Below are 24475 nucleotides of genomic sequence, written 5' to 3' on the forward strand. Positions count from 1 at the left end.
ATGGTCATCAGAAAATATAACCATTTTTAATGAGATTAGAATAAAATACAGAGCCTTGTAGTATCAAAAGTGCCAATGACAGCTGGGTGGTGGTAGCCCATGTCTTTAATCCCAGCACTTGGGAGGCAGAGGCAGGCCTCTTGAGTTCGAGGTCAGCCTGGTGAATTGAGTGAATTCCAGGACAGCAAGAACTACACAGAGAAACCCTGTCTCAAAAAACCAAATACCAAAAAACAAACAAAAAAAGTGCCAACGACAACCCAAATTTGCTTATCAAAAATGCAAAAATTTCAGTTTTTGTCAGCCAAAGCCAAAGTGATAGAGATGCTGGAATTGTGAAAACTTTAATATAGCTAGAATGAAAATATTCCAGTAATTTAAGGGCAAACACTCTTGAAATAAACAGTACTAGCAAAGAAACAATAAAGAAGCAAATGGAAGTGTTAGAATTGAAAGTAAGTTGAAGTTTAAAACTTGTTGGATGAACTCAATAGCAGCAAAATAAATACTACAAACCAATATACCTTATGAACTACAAGCAACATCCTCAACAAAATACTGACAAAATCCAGCAACAAACAGAAAGGACTATAAACCACGTCCAATGAGACCTGTCCTAGCTATGGAAAATTTACTGTCTTGGGATCTAAAGAGAATTGGTACCTGGCTCTGCCACTTATGGGGCCTGCCTGTACATCTTCCCTTTAGTTGCATGAACTGTCTTTGTATCCTTTAAAAGAGCTGCCCATCCTTATTTAAAGAGGAATTAGGCAACTTGACATTTGAAACCAAAAGCAACTGATAGACACAATTCCAAAGAGCTTGTAATCTAGTTAAAAACATGAAATAAGAGTTTAGCCACAATTTAACATGTTGAAAGTGTTCTACAAGTGGTTTTTTTTTTAATGTATGTATGTATGTATGTATGTGGGTGTGTATGTGCATCAGATGAGTGCTTTGTGTGCAAGTAGGGCAGGAGGAGGAGGGCATTGGATCCCCTGGAACTGGAGTTACAGATGGTTGTGAGCAGCCATGTGAGTGCTGGAAACTAAGCCCAGGACCTCTGCAAGAGCAGGCAGTGCTATTAACTTCTGAGCCATCTCTCCAGCCTCCACAGCTTTTTGTTTGTTTGGTTGACTGGTTGTTTGTTTTTTTGAAACAGGGTCTCTCTCTATTAGGTCGTTCTGGCTGTCCTGTAACTTGCTATATTGACCAAACTGGCCTTGAATTCACAGAGACCACCTGCATCTGCTTCCACAGTGCTGGTATTAAGGGCATGCATGACCATACCTGGTCAGCCCCCACATCTTAACATTTATAAACATTTAGAAATCACAGAACACACTGGGTGGGTCACCACCTGACTACAGTACTTTGGGAAGGGAAAGGATTACTGCATATTTACAGCCAGTTATAGGCTACAAAAAAAGAAAAAAAAAGATGAAAAGACAATGCTACACAAATTAAGATTAAGATTAAAATGTTGCTACCTTAATATGGCCATAAATTCACCTGTTCTTATTATAATCATTGTAGTACACATGGATTGCTGTACAGAAAGCTTTTTAAAAAATTTTTTCTGGATAGGGTCTCATGTATCCCAGGTTAGCCTGGAACTCACTATATAGCCAATGAGAACCTTAGACTCCTCTGATCTTCCTGCCCACACCTCCCCAGTTTTGGAAAATCTTAAATCAAACTTAGCCAAGTGCCAGATCTAATTTATGTTAATACAAATGAAAGAAAAGTAAAACACAAGTATTTGGCAATTAAAAAAATTAGAATGTTGATATCACAAAAAAATGTTTTCTCATTTCATTCTTATATCTTTCCAGTGGCTTTTAAGATCTTTTGTTTTCTGTACTAAAGCAAAATAGTGAAAATGTTTTTTATAGAAAGTTGAAGAAAGCTATGTATTCATTTGCTTTGGGTCGTTCTAGTCTCTGGGGTAAAGCGGTAATTAGGAAGGCCTTTTTAGGGCTGTATGCTAGTCTCACAGGTGCAAAGCTACTCCATATCTGAAAAAAATCTAAATTCATATTGAGGAGGCTGTGTTTTTAAAGCATATTATTTACACAATTCACTTGAATGGCTCCTCTGGAAGCTGGGTGGCTCTCTTATGCAATTATGTCCTTAGGAACCCTCCTCTGCACAGCCGTGGAAATTCAAGTAAGAATAATTTACTGGTTATACACAGTTATTAGAATTTTAAAGCACTTGTTTGTTCAAAATTCTACTTTGTCAAACAGTTATATTTGACTGTGTCCTTAATCAATAATAATGAACAATGCTTTAGAAGGTAGCCAGGTTTGAACTGTAATGTTCTAAAGGAGCATCGGGAGCGGCTTCTCTTCCCCCCCCCTCCACCAAGCTTCATGGTGAAATTAACAAGTGGGATTCTAAACATCTGTATTAGAATACTGACTTCAATTACAGATGCAGAACTTTATCTGTAAGGAACTGTTAAGAACATTTTAACAATGAAGAAGCTGGGGAGCATAGAAATTAAGACTGTCGAATTTGAAAGAATAAAATAAAAACTATTTTTTAAAGTTAGATAAAATATTAAACATAAACATGCAACAGGGCATCATAGCACTATCTAAGACTGGATGTTCTTGACACTAAAAAAGTCATTTGGGGGATGTAGGTCAGTTGGAAGAGCGTTTACCTAGTATGCACAAAGCCTAGGCTCAATTCCCAGCACCACATAAACTATGCACAGTGGCATACACCTGCAGTCCACACAAACATGAGAGGGCAAGAAGAATCAGAAGGTCAAGGACCTCTTCTGTTACATGGTTAAGTCCAGGCCAGCCTGAGATACATGAGGCTTTTTTTTTTTTTTGAAACAATCATTTTACATATCAATCCTCCCATCCTCCCATGCCCCCTACCCCCCCAGCTCCCCAAGGACAGTGAGGCCTTCCATGGGGGATCATCAAAGTCTGTCACATCATTTGGGGCAGGGCCTAGGCTGGGGTCCATGTGCTCTTACTAGGTCAGGTCAGCTGGTTCTGTAGGTTTCACTAGCAAGGTCTTGACCCCTTTCTCATCCCTCCTCCCTCACTACAACTGGATTCCAGGAGTATGGCTCAGTGCTTAGCTGTGGGTGTCTGCTTCTGCTTCCATCAGCTACTGGATGAAGGCTCTAGGATGACATATAAGTTAATCATCAATATCATTATAGGGGAAGGGCATCAAAGGTGGCCTTTCCACTACTGCCTAGAGTCTTAGTTGGGGGTCATCTTTGTGGATCTCTGAACATTTCCCTAGTGCCAGATTTCTCTTTAAACCTCTATTAAGGTATCTCTTTACTTGCTCTCCTCTATTCCTCCCCTGTCTCAGTCTTCCTTATCCCTCTTGTTCTCCTCCCCCCTCCTCTTCTCCCCTTCTCTTTTCCCCCAAAATGCTAAAACTATACAATGGAAAAAAGAAAGCATCTTCAACAAATGGTGCTGACATAACTGGATGCTGACATGTAGAGGATTGCAGATAGATCCATATCTATCGCCATGCACAAAACTTAAGTCCAAATGGATCAAAGACCTCAAAATAAATCCAGCCACACTGAACCACAGTGGGAGGTACCCTTGAACAAACTGGTACAGGAGATCACTTCATGAACATAACACACTAGTGCAGACACGGAGACAATAAATGGGACCTCCTGAAACTGAGAAGCTTCTGTAAGGCAAAGGACACAGTTAGTAAGACAAAACAGCAGCCCACAGAATGGGAAGAGATCTTCACCAATCCCACATCTGACAGAGGGCTTATCACCAAAATATACAATGAACTCAAGAAGCTAGTCACCATAACACCAAACAATCCAATTAAAACGTGGGGTTCAGAGCTAAATAGAGAATTCTCAGTAGAGGAATCTAAAATGGCTGAAAGACACTTAAGAAGTGCTCAACATCCTTAGCCATCAGGGAAATGCAACTCAAAACAACTCTGAGGTACCATCTTACACCGGCCAGAATGGCTAAAATCAAAAACCAATGACAGTCTGTGCTGGAGAGGATGTGGAGAAAGGGGAACACTCCTCCATTGCTGGTGGGAATGCAAACTTGTGCGGCCACTTTGGAAATCAGTATGGCTACTCCTCAGGAAAATGGGAATCAATCTATCTCATGATCCAGCAATTCCACTCTTGGGCATATACCCAAAGGATGCACATTCATACAACAAGGACATCTGTTCAACTATGTTCATAGCAGTGTTGTTTGTAATAGCCAGAACCTGGAAGCAACCTAGATGCCCTTCAACTGAAGAATGGATAGAGAAAATGTTGTACATTTACATAATGGAGTTCTACTCTGCGGAAAAAAACAATGAAATATTGAAATTCACAGACAAATGGACGGAACTGGAAGAAACCATCCTGAGTGAGGTAACCCAGTCACAGAAAGACAAGCATGGTATGTACTCACTCATATATGGAGTTTAGACATAGAGCAAAGGATTACCAGCCTACTATCCACACCTCAAGAGAAGCTAGGAAACAAGGAGGACCCTAAGAGAAAAATACAGAGTCCCCCGAAAAAGAGGAAAGGGACAAGAACTGAGGTGGGTTGTTTTGTTGCTGTTTGTTTGTTTTAAGTCATTCTGCTGGGTGTAGAGACCCACCCTTTAGTCCCAGCACTCAGAAGGCAGAGACGGATGGACAGATTTCTGTGAATTTGAGGCTAGCTTAGACAACATAGGACTTTCTGGGTGAAAGCTATATAGTGAGATCCATTCTCCCCACCACCCTCTTTCAAGAGTGCACACGTATTCAAGTGCCTGCACACACACACACACTTTTTAATAGACATGTATAGGAAAACAAGCTTAATGAACATTATGGACAGAGGCAGGCAGTATATTATTTTTCTTATAAGAGAATAAGTATTTATACATTGCTTGCCATGTCATTTAAAATCAACTGTTTTGGATTCCTGGATTTTTTTAAGTGCTCATTTTCTTGTTCATAGGCAACTCGCAATTACCTTAGATTAGGGTTAACAAACTCAATCACCAACACCTGTACTAAGTTTTTGTTTAATAACCACAAAAGATTATTTGGCCACATTGGCATTTCACTGCATTAAATTCAAGTTTAAAAAGTCAAGCAAAGTACAAGGAAGCTACTTTTGCAGTGGTAATGACTGCAGACTCACAGTTGACAAAGAGGGACATAGAGGCCTCTATGACAGCCCCGACTCTCCTACCCAAAAAAGTAGCAGCCTAGACAGAAAGCTACTGAAGAGAGCTCTTAAAAATTGTGGTAAAATGCCAGGCATTGGTGGTGCGCACCTTTAATTCCAGCACTCAGGAGGCAGAGGCAGGTGGATCTCTGTGAGTTCGAGACCAGCCTAGTCTACAGAGTAAGTGCCAGGACAGGCTCCAAAGCAATACAGAGAAACCCTGTCTCGAAAACTAAAAACCAAAAACCAAAACCAAAACCAAAAAAATTGTCATAAGAATGCTGAAGTGTAGCTCTCCACAACTGAGGGTTTCTGGCGAAGTGTGGGTGGGGAAGGACTCAGTTTTCTTTTCTTTTTTCCAATAAAAATATTTTTAATGTTTGTCATGTAAAGATACTTTTTAGGAAATTATATAACACTTATTTTAATTGCCCTATCAATTTGAATCCATTTTCTATTTCGATTTTCCCCATTTTTTAAAATTAATTTTACATTCCAACCACAGTTCTCTCTCCTACCCCTCCTTCCACCCCCATCACCTCCCCCCTAGCCCACCCCCAGTCCATCCTCCTCAGGGGTAAGGGCTCCCATGAGGAGTTTACATTCTGGCACAAAGGGTTGGGGCAGGGCCCGGTCCCTCTCCCATACAATAAAAATGAGCATGGCATTCCACCATGGGGAGGGATTCCAACAAGCTAGCTCATGTACCAGGTTTGTGTAGTGGTCCTACTGCCAGGGCCCCTCAGATAGTCCAAGCTACACAACTGTCTCCCATATACTGAGGGCCTAGTTTAGTCCGCTGGAGTCTCCACAGTTGTAGGTCTAGAGTTGATGAGTTTCCACGAGCTTGGTTCAGCTGTCTCTATAGATTTCTTCATCATGACCTTGACCTCACTTGCTCATATGTCCCCTCCTCCCTCTCTTTGCCTGGATTCCCAGAGCTCGGCCCGATTCTTGGTTGTGGATCTGTGTGTCTGGTTCCATCAATTACTAGACGAGGGCTCTATGATGATAGTTGGGGTATTCATCAATCTGATTACAGGAGTAGGTCTGTTCAGGCATCCCCTCTACTGTTGCTAGGAGTCTTAGTTGGGGGCCTCCTTGTGGATTCTTGAGAGTTACCCTTAGCACCAGGTTTCTCCCTAAGCCCATAGTGGCTCTCTCTATTAAAATGTCTTTTTCATTGCTCTTCACTGCATCCCTTCCCACCTCAGACATCTCGTTCCCTCTGTTCTCATCCCCCCTTCCCACCCCCCTCCCCAGTTTGTCCCAAGGAGGACTCAGTTTTCTTTAGGGGGCTGGCTACTGGGAGTTTGACTATGCTCCAGAGAGCATTTGGGCAACACAAGTTGGGCTTTTTTCTCCTCCTCCTCCTCCTCCTCCTCCTCCTCCTCCTCCTCCTCCTCCTCCTTTGAGGGGGGTTGTTCACAAGGGTGGGGGGCAGACCTGGGAGGACTGGGAAGTGAGTGTGATCTGGGTACAATCATATTGCAATAAGCTCCAAAGAATGTCTAAATTCTTTTATTACCCTAAAATTTATTGTGGTAAATATTATTTTAAATAACTAGGCTACCAGTTGAAGCTTTTGGTAATGTGGAGCTGGCCTATGTGCACCCTCCCAATGGCCACAATGCTCACTGGGAAGATCAGGTTATATGTATTTCTGAGAGATGGAAGACAGGGAAGGAACGAAGAGAAGAGAATACAGGGTTGAAACTACGGGAAGAAACAGGAGTGGCAGCTACCTTCTATTGTAGTAAAATGCTTTGGCCACTCTTTCTCCTGATGGGCTTACGTATTTGTTCAGAGCCATTGCCATAACCCCACAAAATCTGGCACCATGTTAATAACCCACATACTGAGGTCAGGCTGACTACCACAGACTCTATTTCTCTTCAGCAGGCAAAGGCAGCGAAAGAAGCCTCAGTAAGATCCTTTCTAAAGAAAAGGTCAAAGCCATAAGTGACATAGATGAGCTGGGCAAGCTCAAAAGGCACTGTCTGCTCGTGAAATATCACCTGGTACCAAACAGTATTTCAATGACTGCAAACCAAGTCTCCTGCCTCTCTTGGGTACTCCTTAACTTTTGTGGAAAAGATAAAGAAAATTACTCACTCATTAGAAAGAAAATAAATGGCTACATAAATAAAGACAACCATATTGCACCTGATTTCCTGGGTACCTCAGAGAAAAGAAACTCATTTTCAGCAGTGTTTACTCCACTATTTGCAAATAGCTGACTGATTGGCAGCTACAATATCTGAAATAAATAACCATTTCAAAGACCAAGCGTCATGTTCCCTGGTAAATAACAAATATGAACATTATCTACCCTCCCCATCCAGAGTGTGGAATTTAGCAGGAGAATAGATTTATTGGCTATCTGGTTGTTTGATGTGTTGTGAGGACATTTTCTGTGATGCTGTGGTTATTACTGAGGTTAGATAAGAAAATCCCCTTTCTCTCGGGACATTAGGATTAAGAGTTACATATTCACAGGAAGGATACAAAATGAGTATTTCTGAAGCAAGTGAAATGTGACAAGAAAGTGTGAAATGGAGAATGAGGAGTATACCTAATAATCTTTCTTTAAGGAAAAGAAAGAACACGGTCTTCCAGTTCAGTTTATGAGATGCACTAGTTTGCATCTTGGCTTGTGATAAACTGAGACGCAAACTAGTACATCTCAAATACACACTCTGATATTACATACTTTCAGAAAACCAATTTAAAAGTCTGCATCAGATATTACTATGAAATATTTTTACAGGATTATAAACCAGCTTTAAAAGTTTCTCTTCCAATGCATATCCAGCAGCTCTCTGATTGGACTTAAGACCCGCCCAAAAGAAAGAAATCATGCCTAGTTCTGGAAACCTAGTCAAGTCCCCAACACTATTGAAGTCTTAGATCTTGGAGGAGTGTCAACAACTGCCACTTTACTAAACCAGCATAATTCCTAACTACATTCTAATATTTGTCTTTATACCCGTGCAAGTCTAGTCTTCACCCCTCACCAAGGAGCCTTTCTTTTGTAACAGATGGAGACCATTAACAGAAAATTACAACTCATCAAATGCAGAGTTGTAGAGTCCAGTCCCAACTGATACTAGAGTCCAGTCCCAAATGATACATCTACAATGGAACTCCTACAACTTAGTCTCAGGCATCACTAAGGAAGAACTGGCCAAAAGACAAAGAGCCAGAGGAATAGGAGTTTACTGTAAGATTGTGAATCAGATTGTGAATCCTAGTAATGTCCGAAGCTATACCCATGAAGTCTCATTAAAATGGCTGTGTATACATAACCTGAACAAGGAAAATACCAACAGACATGCTAACATGGATAGGGAAAGCTCAAAAGGCCTCAACCCTACACGAAGAACTTACAGGAGAAACGGTCTTCCCCTGGGAAGAGAATAGCAACTGGTTATCCAATACCAAAGGGTCAGCCCTGAAAGCATACATGAACAGACATATTTATGTATTTAGGAATACACAACACATACACTCACACACTCACATACATGTAACAATTGTAAAAAAGAGGCCATGAATTTCAAGGTTGTCAGGTGCAAGCCTTTAACATCAGCAGAGCATTCAAGAGGCAAAAGCAGGCAGACCTGTGAGCCATACTAAGCTCCAGGCCAGTCAGGACTGGGAGAGAAAGAAGGGGGCTGGGGGGTGACAGAGAAAAGAGACAGAAAAGGCCAGCCTCAGCTAAATAGTGAATTCAAGAACAATCTAGGCTATATATGCGAGACTCTGTTTAAATAAGTAAATACTTCAAAGCTGGTTATGTTGGTGCAATCAAGAGACACAAGCAGAAAAATCAGTGCAAGTTCAAGGCTAGCTTAATTTACATAACACACACACACACACACACACACACACACACACACACACACACACACACACACACACGACATAAATAATTCTCTCTCTTGGGAAGCCTGCATCCATGTTTTGGGCATGTACTATCCTTTGGGGGGGGAAGAGAGAGAGAGAGAGAGTGTGCACTTAAGCACATGCTCTTAAATATGAAGCATGCACAATCCTTTATCTCTATTTAAAAACTCACTAACTCTGCTGCAACCACAACAAAAAGAGTATAGACATAAGCCTGTACTCAAGGGGAAGAGGAGTGACATTGGAGTAGCTCAGATAATGAAATGTGGATGGAAATATGAACATTTGGATGTAAATTTTTAGAAAAATAATCTACAGTTTTATGGATATTTACAGCATGTGTCTGTGCCTAGTCTTGCAGAACTCCATCTTATTTGTAATATAAACTGCTCCTAAAGCACTTTAATACATTGTAACTGGGAGACTGTGTACACAGTACCTATGAAGCAGCGATCAATACTCTAATACAGAGATGCCAATTCCATTACCACAGAAACCTGTGCAAGCAGCCAGTTGCTGAACAAAGAACCTAGCTTTCATCAGCTTTATTCCTAACACGTCTCCACTCTGGTGGATGAAGCATTTTGCTTTGATGCATAAATAGAAGTTGTGAGAAATAATGGCATTTAAAATAAAACTTAAGTTTTGATTACAATGAAAGCTAAAATTAATTTTTATACTCACCAGATGCTTATCTTTTACCATCAAATCCATCTATTCATATGCAATCAAAATGCTGCACCTATGTTTTATAAACTGCCATGACCTTAGATGTTTGTGTTACAGTTCACCATTTATGACTAAAATGTTACAGCAAGAAAGCATAAAAAAGAATGAACATTAAGCACTAGCTGAGAAATAAAGAAAATGGGAAAGGAAACTGAAGAAAAATATAAAAGAAAAACATTTTAGGAACAAAAATTTCTAAATTTGATTTCCATCTAAATTTGCCAACAAGAAAAAATGATGGCTTATTCACAGTCTTTTCATACAGTTTATCCCATGCACTTTTCCCTTGGGCCATTTTTACAATCCGAGACAACATTGTTGGAATATAATCAAAAAGAACCAAGAGCAGTCTGTACACAATGGTACTAGCAACTTGGGGCACCAGATCTAACTTGTGTCTAAAACCATTTCCCTGCCTTTCCTTTCACTGCTTACTTTCAACAGAAAAGCTGTGATATATCCTTTTTCAAACAGTCTTAACCATTTTCACAACTATGGTAACAGGATGCAGCTTATCTGTGCTGTCTTCCTTTTCCCTCTTTGAGTTGCCATAACAACACAATCATTCTGTTTTTCTCCAATATGTAACAACTTTATTTTAGGATTGAGGTCTTAAGAACACTAAATTTCCCTATAAAGAAAGCAAATTGCCAGGTGTTGGTGGCACACACCTTTAATCCTAGCACTCCGGGTGGTAGAGGCAGGCAAATCGCTGTGAGTTTGAGGCCAGCCTTGTCTACAGAGAGAGTTCTAGGACAACCTCCAAAGTTACAGAGAAACCCTATCTCCAAATTCAAAAAAAAAGAAGAAGAAGAAGAAGAAGAAGAAGAAGAAGAAGAAGAAGAAGAAGAAGAAGAAAGAAAATAATGGAATTTACTTTCATCATAGCAAAAAAAAGAAAAAAATCAGGCCATGTGGTGGCGGCGCTCACCTTTAATCCCAGCACTCGGGGAGACAGAAGCAGGGGAATCTCTGAATTCGAGGCCAGTCTGGCCTACAAGAGAGTGTTCCAGGACAGCTAGGGCTACACAGAGAAACCTTGTCTCAAGAAAAATAAATAAACAAATAAAAAATCTAGAGACTGGAGAGATGGCTCAGAGTTAAGAGCACTGACTGCTCTTCCAAAGACTGGGTCTGACTCCTAGCACCCCCATGGTGGTTAACCATAACTCTAGTTCTAGGGGATCCAACGCCCTCTTGTGGCCTCTATGGGCACTGCATGCATGTGGTACAATAACACACATGAGGTTAAAGGCCCATACACATTAAAAAATGTTTTCGTAATCTAATGTGTAAAAATTAAAATATTTTTAAATTAAAAATAAATAAGCTGCATTAACAAGTATCTTATTAGACATGTCCACAGTTAATAGTGACTAATTTGGGTACATGGATCTCTAACCAAAACATAACAATACTATTACAGTTATGAGCTGTGAATAAGTTTCCATTAATACTGTTCCCAAGTAAAAGAATCATGAAAAAAGACAGGTTAGGGGCCGGTCCTGCATTTACAAGTTTCAAAGGAAAGTCAAGCATGGTGGTGTACACCTTTAATCCCAGCACTAAGAGTTCGAGGCCAGCCTGATTGACAAAGTGAGTTCCAGGACAGCCAGGACTACACAGAGAAACCTTGAGGGAAAAAACAAAATGGGGAGGTGTGCTAGTTCCGGGGAACCTGATGGCTTTCTTCTGACTTCTTCGGGAAACAGGAATGAATGCACATGCTGCACATACATACATGTAAACTAAAACATTATAAAGTCCCAAGCCCTTTACTGAGCTAATCCAACTTCACTTGGATTTTTTACTTTCTAACCACCATTTAACCAGACATTCAAGTTTTTTTATGGTAGAACCACCCTGAATAAACTTACAGTTTAAATACCTTTACAACATAAAGTGTTTACAAAAACTCACAAGAAAAACTCGAGAAAAGGTCAAAGAAAGACAATTGTTGTTCAAAATTGGCAATATAAAATTATAATAATATCTTGGGGCTGACAAGATGACTCAGAAAATAAAGATGTTTGCTGCCAAAGCATGCAAACTGCAAACCCAGCTTGGACCTCTCCAGTTGTCCTCTGACTTCCAAATGCACACTCATGTCCCCATCTGTGCACACACAGTGAAGAAAAAAGAATGAAGGAAGGGGTGTGAAAGGAAAGATTTCTCTAAAAGGTTTATCATGAGTATCTTCAATCACTAAATTCCAATCCCTTATCAGCTCACAAAGATAAAGTCCCCTTTAACAATTCTACAGGAGCCATCAATACACACATACTACTGCTTACAAATAAAACAGAAATAGTATTCCTCTTTAAGGAAAAATATGCAAATGCTACTAAATTTCCCATTAGTTCCCTGAAGGCATTGAGAAGATTATTTATAATATTGTACTATTTTTGCTAGAGAGAATTTCCACATATTAACAAGGCATGTTTTAATTTTAATCACAGCTTATATAATTTAATAAAGTTTGTAGAATGCAATGAACTGAAAATTATAATATACTTAACCAAACCTGACAATGAAAAACAAATTTAAGGTTTTCCATAGCAATCATTTCCTTAAGTTCATTTGTTATTTTATTGTTTATTAGCTTGGTTGAGTTGTAGTTTTTGCTTTTTTTGAGAGGGGAAGAGAGAGAGAGAGAGAGAGAGAGAGAGAGAGAGAGAAGAGAGAGAGAGAGAGAGAGAAGAGAATGTGTGTGTGTGTGTGTGTGTGTGTGTGTGTGTGTGTGTGTGTGTGTGTGTGTGTATGTGTGTGTGTATGCATGAAGATGCCCTTGGTGGCCAGAAGAGGGTATCTGATCTCCTGGAAATGGTGTTAGATGGTTTGGGCCATACTTCATGGATGCTGGGAACCTGCTGAAAGAACAGCAAGTACTTTTAAATACAGGGCCATTTCTCCAGCCTGGTTTAATTTGAGACAAGGTCTCATTCTATGTTCCAAACTAACCTGAAACTCACTGTGTGGCACAGCGCACAAGGTGTTAATGGCAACCTTTCTAATTTTCATGCTACAGACTGACAATGGTTCCCTTGATTTGATGTTAGATAGTCAAGTGTCACTTCTCAATACTAGGCATAGAGAATACTCAGTCCACAACACAAATGGGTGACAAGGAGATCCTCTGTTATCCATTCTCCTTTAGTATGCTGAAAACAAACCACCTCTATTGTGAGCTGGAGAGATGGCTTAGTGGTGGAGTGCCCTCTCTGTAAGCATAACCTGGGTTGGAAGACCCAGCCCCAACATAAGAGCTGGTCACAACTGCTGGGAGGAACGTTCACAGGGAAATCAGTGCTCATGGCTCTGTCAGACGAGGCAAGGCAGCAAGATCCAAGCCTAATGAGAGACTCGTCTCAAGACAAGTAAGGCTGGGCTAGAAGTGGTGGGCGCTCTTAATCCCAGCATTTGGGAGTCAGAGGCAGGGAATCTCTGAGCTCTGGGCAAGTCTAGTGAATAGCAAATTTCAGGCCATGTGAGACCCTGTCTCAACAACCAAATGAGGCAAAGTATCTATTTGGCATAATTCAGAGTGTTTATACTAGCCCTCCAAATTACACATTATATAACATTGCACACAACCTGCCTCTTTTATAAGATGTTTTCATATATTAGCTGAGCTATGGCATGAATGTAATTATAATTTGTAAAATTAACAAAAATACTGGGTGGGATGATGGTTCATCAGCAAGTTCCACAGGGGGTAGGAAAAGGGCAGGCAGATCCTTGGGATCCAATGACCAGCCAATCTAACTTCAGGTTCATTGAAAGACCATGCCTCAAAAAAACTAAAGTCTCAGGCCAGGCATGGGGGCCTTGTCTTTAATCCCTATAATCAGGAGATCTCAAGAGTTTGAGGCCAGCCTGATCTACATGGTGAGACTGCCAAATAAATAAGTGTGAAAAAAATAAGGTGGATATCAACAGAGGAAAGTCTTCAACCTCTGGTCTCCACATGGATTCAAATTGGTAATCACGCGCACACACACACACACACACACACACACACACACACACACACACACCACACACACACACACACACACACAGCCTGGTCTATAGAGTAAGTTCTAGGAGTGTTAGGACTACACAGAGAAACCTTGTCTTAAAGAGGAAAAAAAAAAAATAAGTTCCTATGAAAGTGTAAAACTCCTCAAGCAGCTAAAAGAGAGTATGGCATGGAAAAAGCTATGAGAATAAGGTAGTAAGCTGGAGCTGGGTGTTGGTGGCGCACGCCTTTAATCACAGCACTCGGGAGGCAGAGGCAGGCGGATCTCTGTGAGTTCAAGGCCAGCCTGGTCTCCAGAGCGAGTTCTAGGACAGGCTCCAAAGCTACACAGAGAAACCCTGTCTCAAAAAGAACCAAAACAAACAAACAAACAAAAAAAAACAAAAAAACAAAAACAAAAACAAAAAGCAGTAAGCTGCTGATACAAGGAGAGGCTGGTGAGAAAAAAAATGTAATGGAATCCCTTCCTCACATCAAATACACACAAATTCTACAGAGATAAAAGTTTGAAATGTAAAGGGTATCTACTAGGAAACATGGAGCCATTTTCATAAGCTTCTGGTAGGTAAGCTGTAAGTCATTGCAAGCTAAACACCAAGTTGAAAGACTTCCAGCCAGCTTTACACTGGCTCTAATCTACTCTGTCATCACCTATGACATTGAAAATCTTTCTATCTCCATTTGCCTTAAAAAAAAAAAAAAGGAATTATTCCATGATGTGTTTTACTGATAACATGTAAAACTGTTTTTCCAAGTAGCATGTAGAATTTGTAAGATGGAATTCTAACTAGGTCTGTTGGGCAGGGTGTGCTGCTTATATAAAAACCCTCACAAACTGCCTTTGCTGAATGAGCTAAGTGGGTGGACAGCATTCCCAGTGCTGATGCCTAAGAGAATGCAGAAAAGGAGAAGAAGATAAATGTTTCCCAGTCTCCCAGACGCGAGTATAAATAACACAACATGCTGACAGTGTTTAAGGCTGACCTTGATAGAACGGTTTATTTCAAACGCTCCTAGATGTAAAGTGCACTCACTGGGGTAAACTGACCTTGCTGGGCATCTGCCTGGTCACGCCATTCCTCTAATAAAACTGATAAAAGCAGACATATCCTGGAAATATCACTAGGACAGGAATCAAAGGATTTAAGTGTATCTATCCACATGTTCCTGACAAGTGAAATTCCATCACTGTGGACAGGGATAAATTGTGGCTGCTTGCCTGAGCAGCTAGGGGAATGAGAATATTAAGAACAGGATGTTCCAGTAAGACATTTTTATAACCACCAGCCAAGTCATCTCTGTACCATTTTCCATAACACTACCAAACATACTCAACATTTCATTAGCTTCTCAAAATGACATTTTATGATGACACTCAGACCTCAGTCAAACCCTTGTTAAAACAGTCATAACTAGTTGTATTAAATGATAATTGTCAACAGCAAAGGCTTGATAAAAAAAAATACATCAAACAATAATAAAAAGACTAGTGCAGGGGATATTAACCTAGGTTCACAGATAAGACTCAGGGACTGTTGAATCTCCTGAAGTCATGTACAAAATGGAAGTGGCATGACTGGGGAGAGGGCCTCGCAGCAGTCCACGACCACAAGAGTTTAAAAAGCCTTAAACTAGGTGACCCTCCAGATACCTCAAGTTTATGATTTTAGAAAAGAGGATCTAGAACAGACACACCAAAACTAGACTATTTTTCCTTCTAATTAATTGTACTTAGTCTTGATTCAAATTCAATAAAAGTCAATCTTACTTTCAAATAAAATGTTTAAGGAATGAGGGTATAGTTCTGTGGTCTAGCACATACCTAACACGTGAAAGACCTTGGGCTCAATTCTCAACATCCTTTCCATTCCATGGCATTTAAGCAACTAAATATTCAATATCAGGCAGGCATGGAAGCCACTTTTACTCCCAGAACTCTGGAGGTAGAAGCAGGAGGATCTCTGTGAGTTCAAGGCCAGCCTGGTCTACTTAGCAAGTTACAGGACAATGTAGTGAGACCGTATCTCCAAATAATAATAATAATAATAATAATAATAATAATAATAATAATAGTAATAGTAATAATATAATACCAAGGAGCAAAACAGGTGGCTGAGCAGTTGAGAGAACTTGAGCTGACGCCAGCTCCAGTTCCCATGTTGGATGGCTCACAACCACCTGTGACACCAGCTCTTAGGGATTTGACCTCTTCTGGTCTCTGTAGGTACGCCACACATATGGTACACTCACACAGAGAAACAAATATACATACTTAGAAATAAAAATGAACTTTAAAAAAATACAGTTAACAGCCACTTGTGGTGGCCAATGTGTTTAATAAAAAATACAGATGTATCCAAAGCTTGTTTGGCCAACCAAATGAGTCCTCCAGGCCAGCCAGAGCTACAGAATGAGACTGTCTACAAAATAAAAATGAAGTTTCAATACCATCCTTGCACTTCAAATCTTCTCAACCTTTCCTTAGTTTATCTTCCTGCACTTTAAGCTTTTCTGTACTCTTAAATTTTGACTATACAGTATTTTATTCCTCAGGAACCTAACTTCTTTTTAGGGCTTCCCCACAAGCAATCACTTTTACTAGATCCTAAGTACATGTTCTAATCAGCTGGAGACAAGATCTGACTCCCACCACTAATTAATTTGGGGCTGTTAATTTAAGCTCATCAATCCTGGAGCTCTTGGGGAAAAAAAAAAAAAAAAAGAGCAGTTTACCCAAAATTTAGTGGCTGATCACCCCTACCTCATAAATCTGTAAGTTTTTTTAAAAAGACACAAAACTTATAATGAGAACTGTAACTCACCAACACATAAGAAACTACAGTTCTGCTGACTGGCAAGTAATTTGCAAGGGTAGATCAGTTTAGCTGCATAAAAGAAATATCCACCTGCACGTACTAGCACTAATCAGGGCGTGAAATTAAACTTCTTATTCAAAAAGAAATAGCTGCTCCAAGGCTGTGATTTAGTCAGGGAAGCAAATATTAAGGTCATCCTCTTGTCTCTGATGTTTAGAGCATTTCTAACAGAAGAAGCAAAGAAGGAGAGCCAATCGGCTAACTTCTATAAAAGTGAAAATATCTCAGTGACATGACAAATTTTCCACTTGCTTAATCACACAGATGTAACCGAACCAAGCTGCTACAGAGTACAGAGATCACTTACATACTTGGAAAGCCCAAACTGACAACTGTGGATATCTAGGCCAAATTAGTCAAAACAGGGAACACAGTACAAAGAATTCAACAATTATTAAGTGCTATAATAAGTTTTAAAATAACCTATTACCATTTTCATTACAACACAGCCCATTTTGGATTAGATGAACTAATGAGATCCTAATTCAGTAATTTAGCCAGCTGTTGAAATTTTCTCAGTATTTATCAAAATATACTAATACAAACTTCTACTTATTCTCATATACTACAGTCCCACTATTCTGGTAGAGTTAGGGAGGGGAAAAAAAAAACCAAAATCACATACTATAAGCAAAGTACTGAAATACAGCTACAGAAGCCACAGAGGTTCTTAAAGTGTAGTCCCTAACCAGCAACATCACCAGGAAACAGTGAGACATGCAGACCTACGGAATGGACAAGTCCAAGTGACAGCCACAGCTCTCCAGGCAATAGTACTGTACTCCTTCTTTAAGGAGCCTAAATAATGCTTTCTTTTCTGTTTTTGTTACTGCTTATGAGACAAGATCTCACTAAGACTGGAGCCCCAACTGATCTTGAATTTGCAATCCTCCTGCCTCAGCTTCCAGGATGTTGTGATTATAAGCATACCACCACACCGGCCTTCCTAATATCTGCATTAAACATAAAGATCTAGGGGCTGATGAGATGGCTCAACAGGTAAAGGTGCTTGTCATTAAGTCTGATCTCAGGGTTCCACATAGTAGAAAGAACCATGGCACATGTATGTGCATGCACATGCACAATAAATGTAATTTTAAAATCTTGCTGAGAGTGGTGGCTCATACGTGCAATCCCAGGATGAAGGAGGCAGAGGCAGGGATGTCCCCTACACATTCCAGAGCAGCCAGGGCTTTATAGTAACTTTCTCTCTTAAATGAATGATAATAAACAATTATCAAGCATTTGCTGGGCATAGTAATTAATGCCTATTATCCTATTTGAGGCAGGAAAATAGTTTGGTTTCAAGGCCAACCTGGGCTACAAACTGGGTTCCAGACTAGCTTGACTACAGAATATGACTCTATTTAAAAAAAAAAAAATCAAGTGTGTAACATGTCAATCATGATGCAAAAATTAAAATTTTAGGCTGTCAAACTGTCTCTGAAGGTAAAAGCACTTGCTAATCAGGCCTGACCACCTGAGTTCCATCCCAGGAAGCCACAATAGGATGAAAAAGAAGTAACACCACACAACTGTCTTCTGACTTCCATACATGCAATGGCACCCACACACCAGTCCATAATGAATGCGGGCTGGAGGATGGCTCAGTGGTTAAAAGCACCAATTGCTCTTCCAAAGGACCCAGGTTTCTTTCCCATCACCCACATGGCAGCTCACAACTTTAACTTCAGTTGCCCTCTTCTAACCTCCGAACAACACAATACAAGCAAAAAAAGAATATGTAAATGGGGTTCTTAATTGGTCTAAATAATAAAAACCCAGAGTCAGATATTGAGGAAAATGTTGAGAGATCAGAGAGAAGGAGCAAGCCACAGCCACCTTTACCTCATGGCTAGAGCATGGGACTTTTAATCCCAGGGTTGTGGGCTCATGACCCACACTGGGCGCCATATGTAGATGGAAGTTTCTGTCCCCCAGATCCTGCAACCATTAGGTCCCAAATAAACACACAGAGGCTTATAATAATTATAAACTGTTTGGCTTATTGCTCAGGCTTATTTCTAATAAACTCTTATAACTTAAATTAGCCCATCTTATAGATAACATCTTATCTATGTTTAGCCACATGGCTTGGTACCTTTTCTCAGTAAGGCATTCTCATCTTGCTTCCTCTGCATCTGGCTAGCAACTGAATCTCTGCCTTTCCTCTTCCCAGAATTCTCCTAGTCTGGTAGGCCCACCAACACTTCCTGCCTGGCTACTGGACAAATCAGCTTTTTATTAAACTAATACATGTGACAAATCTTTATAGTGTATAAGCATTATCCCATATCATTCATACATAATTTTAATTTACAAAAACAGTAATAGAAAACATTTAAATTAAATCTTAATTGGTCTGAGTTCCAAAACCAAGAAAAATGAAGATTATAAAGTCCACACAATGTCTTACCCATAAAGGAAGACACTATTTCAAAGTCAAGGATTTAAAACAAAAAGATTTAGAACTACCTAGAAAATTACTCCTGGACTCTACAAGAAAAGCTGGAATTTCAGAAGCAAAGGGTGATGGTCCACACCTGTAATCCTGGCAACTTAGACCAAAGCTACAAAGGAGAATGTCCAAGATCAGGCCAGAATACACTACAGAGACTAGCTCCAAAAAACAGAAGAAGAAAATGTTAATTTCATAAGTAAACTATGTTGAGGAACTACTGTAAATTGACAGAAATTAAAGAGACACAGTATACAACATGATTTACTCCTACGTTTATTTGGTGTTTTGTGTTGAATTTTTGAGACAGGTGGTCATCTATCCCAAGAGACTAAACTCAGATCTCTTAAGTAATGAAGGATGACCTTGAACTTCTGATAGTCCTGTCTCCACCTGCCCAGTGCTGAGATAACAGGAATTTCCCACCATGCCCAGTTTATGTAGTGCAGGAGACTAGATCTAGGGCTTCCTGCATGGTTAGCTAGCCAAGAATTTCACTGAGGGACATCTCCAGCCCTCTTTCCTGAATATTTTTTAATATAACTCAGAAAATATACATAGCATGTAGGAAGGCCTGAGTCTGGCCCTGTCCCTCACTGGCCCTGCCCCTCCCTAGACACTGCAACATGAAAGATGGGCCCACCCTTCACCACACAGCAATAGAACATTAGGTAAGACATCCTGTCTCAAAAAAATAGGAAGGAAGGAAGGAAGGAAGGAAGGAAGGAAGGAAGGAAGGAAGGAAGGAAGGAAAAGAAAGGAAAGAAAGGAAAGAAAGAAAGAAAGAAAGAAAGAAAGAAAGAAAGAAAGAAAGAAAGACAAGCAAAACCAGAAATGGAATGTCATACTTGAAATTTACAAATGATTGACAAAGAAAGGTACAGCCACACATACAGAAAAGTCAGATACAGTATTATGCTTATAGTGGACCAGGTCAGGTGAGGGATGTGGTTTATCACTGTACTTTTCCCAGAAGTTTTATGTAGATTGTTTTTAAAGATTAGGGATAAGATGGGGGTAGCAGGGCTCACCTTTAATCCCAGCATTTGGGACAGAGGCAGGTAAACTATCTATGAGTTTGAAGCTAGACTGATCTACATGGTGGTTCAGGCAGGCCATGAATAAATAATGAGACCTTGTCTCAAAAAAGAGAACTTGGTCAATATAGTATTTGCCTTGAAAGCATGAGAACCTAAATTTGATCTCTAGAATCCACATTAAAAACAAAAAACAAACAAACAAACAAAAAAACTGGCAAGGTGGGAAAGCCTGGGCTTCATATCTAGGGAGGAGAAGATAGACAGACCCCTCTGTCTCTGTATGAGGAGGACAGCACCTGAGGGAGGAGAGGATAGACAGCCCCCTCTGTCTCTGTATGAGGTGGACAGCAGCACCTGAGGGAGGAGAGGATGGACAGACCCCTCTGTCTCTGTATGAGGTGGACAGCACCTGAGCAATGGTACCTGAAGCTGATTTCTTTGTCCTCCTTGCCCACAGGCATGCATGCTCATTTGAACACATATATACTACTACTACTACTACTACTACTACTACTACTACTACTAATAATAATAATAATAATAATACAGTTATTCACATACCTCTTTAAAAAATGTTTTTCTAGGGGCTGGAGAGATGGCTCAGAGGTTAAGAGCACCGGCTACTCTTCCAAAGGTCCTGAGTTCAATTCCCAGCAACCACATGGTGGCTCACAACCATCTGTAATGAGATCTGGTGCCCTCTTCTGGTGTGCAGATATCCATGGAAGCAGAATGTTGTATACATAATAAATAAATAAAATCTTAAAAAAAAAAAATGTTTTCCTACACTAAGCCAAAACATATCATCAATAGAGCTAGGGAGATAGCTCACTGGGAAAGGACTTACCATGCAAGTGTGAGAACCTGAGTTCAGATCCCTAAGACCTATGTAAACCCAGATGCAGAAACACATTTGTAATCCCACTCTCCTACATCAAGACGGGAAGTGGAGAGAGGAGAATTTCAAAGGCCAGCTAGCCTGGCCTGAGCAGCAGCTAACAAGAGACCCTGCTCAAACAGAATGGGAAGCAAGGAGCAACATTGGAGGTTGTCCTCTGACCCCAAACACACACCATGGCACTTGTATTCACACAAATATGTACAGACATTAAAACACTTATAATAATACAAATAAAAGGGGGAAAGGAGCCAGCTATGGCACATATATGTAATCCAATGTTTGGAAGGCTAAGGTAGAAACGATCTTGAGTTTGAAGCCAGCTGGGCTATGCACATGCTGAGTTCTAAGCCAGCCTAGGCTCTCTCCAAAAGCAAAAGGATAAAAAGAAAGAGTAATACAGATCCTCTCTGAAGCTTCAGTGGAAAGCTAATTTCTCTGTAAACTGTTAACTGCTGCTAAGTGGAAAGTGAATGTAAAAGCCAGGCACGGTAGCACATGCCTGTAGCTTCAGCACTTGGGAGGCAGAGACAGGAAGACCAGGGACAAGAACAGCTTAACTTATGCAAGTCTACCACCTGCCTACATGAACGCCTAACTTAAAACAATGGGGGGGCGGGGCGGGGCGGGGCGGGCTGTCTTTATGGGAAACATTACTTTAAATGCTTATAGTCCTTTATAATTTCCAAAATACTTTAATACTTAAAATTTTCCTTTATCCTCACTAAAGCTCTTTGACACAAAAGTGCTGGCACCGGTGTTTTTAGATAAGGGAATGAGATTCAAAGCACTTAAACAACTTATTCAATGTCTATTGATGTCTACAAAGTAGAACCTGAAAACCAGGTCTTGTTTTCACTATAGCACAATTTAAAATTGACATTATAGTCTAAACTAGCCCAGTCACAGGAACTCCAAAGAAAGCATAAACAGCACAGGTAGGACTTCTGTATCAGCCATAATAAACCAAAGAAGTTACCACTACGGGTCCACTCAACACAGATGTCACTGTGTGGAGCTTTGACATTTTTCTTAAATACCTTTGAAAACAAGGATCAAAACATATGAACTCTTATAAAAGGGGCTTTATTGTATTTTTATGTCTTATTACATACCTTGTAACAGTCATTTTGTTAAATGTGAATGTCAGTTTGATTTTCGGTCCCTTTTTTCCTGGCTATTTACAAGCTTTGTAAGAATCGTTCTTTAATTAAGTCTAAACATAGTTTTATATAAATGGATTCCTGGAAATAAAACGTTCAGACTTAAGAAATGATTGTTACAGAGACTGTAACAGGCCGTAAAAAAAACGGATGCCACTTTAAACAAAGATTTCTCATTTTAATTAAAAAGATAATCATCAGAACATTCCTACACTTAACAGAACCATTTAAAGAAGCTTCTTTGAGGAAAAAAATACGTGTCTTGTTCCAGCTTCTGTCGTATAATCTATAATATATCTGGATCCATGTTTCGGTTGACTTGACAGATTCTGAAGTACTGAACCTACAGTTTAAAGATACACTGAAGGAGAGCAGGTCTGAGGGCTAGGGAGTTAACTTAGTGCTGCTGGAGCACACACCTAATGAGAACAGCTCTGGTCTCTCAACCCAATACTGAACAGAAAAGACCAGCATGATCAAAAGAGGTAAGCCTCCTCTCTATCATTTCTAGCTCTTTTTAAATATAAATATTGCCAAAAGATTATGAATATTTTCTCCATGAAGTACTGTTAAGGACACCTAATAAAAAGCTGAGCAGTGGTAGCACACACCTTTAATCCCAGCACTCAGGAGGCAGAGGCAGAGGGATCTCTCTGAGTTCAAGGCCAGCCTTGGTCTATATAGTGAGTTCCAGGACTTACAGCTACATAGTAAGACCCTGACTTCAAAACAAAACAAACAAACAAACCTTATTCCTTTTTAAGCCACATGTGATAACTTGTACTTTTAAACCCAGGATTTGGAAAGCAGAGTAGAGATAAGAAACCCACCAGCAATGGAGGGTTACCAGGCTGGTCTAGCTGGCAAGTTTCATGCTTAGCCATGGCCGTATACCAAAACTCTTCTTTCTTTTTAGATGGCCACGTATGAATGTAACAAGGACTAGACCCTTTGTGGATGAAGTTTGTGTCAGGTAAAAAAAAAAAAAAAAAAAAAAAAAAAAAAAAAATGTACTTAAGGGCTGGAGAGATAGCTCAGTGGTTAGGGGCACTTCCAGAGGACCTGGATCCAAATGGTATCTCACAACTGTAAGACCAATACCAGGGATCATGCACCCTCACACACGCAGATAAAACTTCAATGCACATAATATAAAGTAATTTTTAAAAGATCACATTTACAAGACTTAACAGTCTAAGATGATACACAAAAATCTACATAAAGTTTCTACTCTGAAACTCCAACATAAGTTAAAATCATCCTCTTCCCTCCTTGCCAGACACACACACCCACGGTTGCTGTTGAGACAGGGCTCACTTTGTAGCTCTGCGTGGCCTGGAACTGGCTACACAGAGGCTTCTGTCTCCTGGGCCCTGGGCCCTCCATACCCTGTGCATTGTGATTTTCAAAATCCCATCCCTAGAAATGGCTGAAGGTTAAAAAAAAAGAAAAAGAAAAAAGCTGTTAAGAGACTGAATTTGAAGAGGCAGGATTCTTTTCAATTGATTCATTTGACTTTTAAATTGTCTGTTTTTAACTCAAATCGTGCCAAATTTGTTACAGTTGGACAACATTCTAAGAGAGTAAAAAGGAGCTCATAATTAACTGTCATTACAATTAACTCCAATTTGAAAAAGATACACCAAATGTTCTACTTAAGTCACCTTTTCTAAATTACACAAAAACTAAGCCTGAATACCACCACCTGACAATCTTTCTACAGCAATATATCACTGAAAGCTGCTTCAAAGTGGTTTATATTCTCCCACAGAAGCAAGTTATAATGAGGCGGTTATTTCCTAACTGAGACTTGGTGGCAAAGAAAGAACTGACAGAAGGAACACCACCAAAACAGATTCTGTAACTGTAAAACTCTGCAGCCATTAAAAAAGGAAATTATACTCCAGTTTCATAAAATGGGAGTAACACACCAATGGTCAGCAAGCATGCACTCAGACTGTACGAATGCATAGTTCTTCTATATGCACTCATTAAACAAGCTTAACCTCAAGCTAATACCAACCAAAATAAAAACTAAGCATTGAATTACCAATCAGTTAGTTTTGCCTTCTATCATAGAACCTGCTGTTTGGGATGAGTTACACAAAAAGAAGATGAGGTAGAAGCCAAGTAAGTCTATTACTCAAGAGAAAGGCTACCATGACTTTCTGAATCAGTTCCCCAAATAA

At 39.9% G+C, this 24475-nt stretch overlaps 1 protein-coding gene across 14 annotated transcripts in view; it reads right to left on the reverse strand.

Moving 5' to 3' along the window:
- The window catches only part of Btrc (beta-transducin repeat containing E3 ubiquitin protein ligase), a 174417-nt gene that overhangs the window by 136831 nt on the left and 13111 nt on the right, over positions 1-24475 (reverse strand). The window lies entirely within an intron of this gene.

The sequence above is a fragment of the Cricetulus griseus genome, chromosome 3 (assembly GCF_003668045.3).
Source record: "Cricetulus griseus strain 17A/GY chromosome 3, alternate assembly CriGri-PICRH-1.0, whole genome shotgun sequence".
NCBI classification, from domain to species: Eukaryota; Metazoa; Chordata; class Mammalia; order Rodentia; family Cricetidae; genus Cricetulus; species Cricetulus griseus.